This window comes from Parasteatoda tepidariorum, chromosome 7 (assembly GCF_043381705.1).
Source record: "Parasteatoda tepidariorum isolate YZ-2023 chromosome 7, CAS_Ptep_4.0, whole genome shotgun sequence".
NCBI lineage: Eukaryota > Metazoa > Arthropoda > Arachnida > Araneae > Theridiidae > Parasteatoda > Parasteatoda tepidariorum.
The window spans coordinates 62,786,550-62,787,953 of record NC_092210.1 but is presented as its reverse complement, the minus strand read 5'-3'; the positions used below and the strand labels follow the sequence as shown (position 1 = coordinate 62,787,953).

The 1,404-nt window shown below is 30.6% G+C and overlaps 1 protein-coding gene across 1 annotated transcript in view; it reads left to right on the top strand.

Moving 5' to 3' along the window:
* LOC122270830 (uncharacterized) overlaps positions 1–1,404 on the top strand; it is a gene marked incomplete in the record, with an annotated part of 246,208 nt that overhangs the window by 159,452 nt on the left and 85,352 nt on the right.

The following is a 1,404-nucleotide window of genomic DNA, read 5'->3' as shown; positions in this document are numbered from 1 at the left end:
TATATATATATATTTACACATATGATATTCATGTTAAATTTCTCTTACTTTAAATTAAATAATTATTTTATTGAATTCATTGTAAAATTTTGGGATATGTGAAATAGTCTCAATTGTATCAATATTATTCGTTGCACAATAAAGTTTTAATTGTCTACAATCTAAATTGCGCGTAAAATAATTTTTATACCGTGTTAAAAGGTAAATTGCAAAATTAGCATATGTATAAAATTCGAATTCTCTTCATTATAGTTGTAATTAAGAGGCTTCTTTCATTTTAATTCATTCAGTAACTTATTTAATATGCCTAATTTTAAATAATTTTCAAGGATTTTCTACTTTTCGCATTCATTTTCAACAGATGACGTACAGCAGTTAAAGTATTCTGAAAGTATTTGGGTTCCAGGCGTGATCAAGAGTATGCCCAAACTATTCTGCTTTATCGCAGACTCTCATTAGATCACCTATTTAAGTACTCTCGGTAACATCCCAACGTCACCAATATATTTTAATAGGTTGAATTTATCGTTGCCGCTTTGAGCTAGAAGGAATTTAATAGCAGTTTCCGATTAATGACTGGAAGAGTTATCAAAGTCTACCGATATATTCGTAATTACTAAGAGAGCGAAGGAATTCCAGTCCTATGTCCTAAAATAACTCATTTCTAATAGTCTGATTCCTTTGCTCGAAATCTAGTTATCTCATATGCTTTACGTCAATAACTTTTCAAAAGTTTATATATTTAAATGATTGTCGGTATTGAAGGATAATCTTAGTTTAGGAATCCAACTGTCACAGATTATAAAAGATATTTTATCACTAAGCTTAATAATACATATTACGTAGTGCGGAAAATGTGTATTAGCGTCAATGTTATTCGAAAATAAATAATGCTTGCAAAATATTTGAATTTGAAAATAATAAAATATGTGCACTGCTGCGAATATTTTAAGAATTATAAGCGTTTAGTTACAACTTATGAAAAAACGAATATTTTTTACACAAAACTATTTTTTTCTGAGATATAATTACTTAAAGTATCTCAGTGAAAGCAATGAACTGCTCTTTAAAGCATTGAGTTTCGATTCCCGGTGGAGACTTGAAGCTCTTCCAGCTTCAGTACGATACTACCTATACAACGGCACTATCGTGTTTAGGATGCAAAGGCGGTAGGTGCGCAATACTTGCCCAAATGTCATCATCATGGTTTAAATGTGGATGTTTGGAACCTACATTTCAAAAATCCCCCTGAGGAGTTAGAGGTTTTTTCGGGAATGTTTAATTTATCTCAATAAAAGCTGTATTGTTTCAAGAGAATATTTTAAGCGAAACGTGCCAAGGTTTTAGGTGAAGTTTTAATGATAATTTGATGATAAAGTGTTATTGATTTTACTGGGGGGGGGG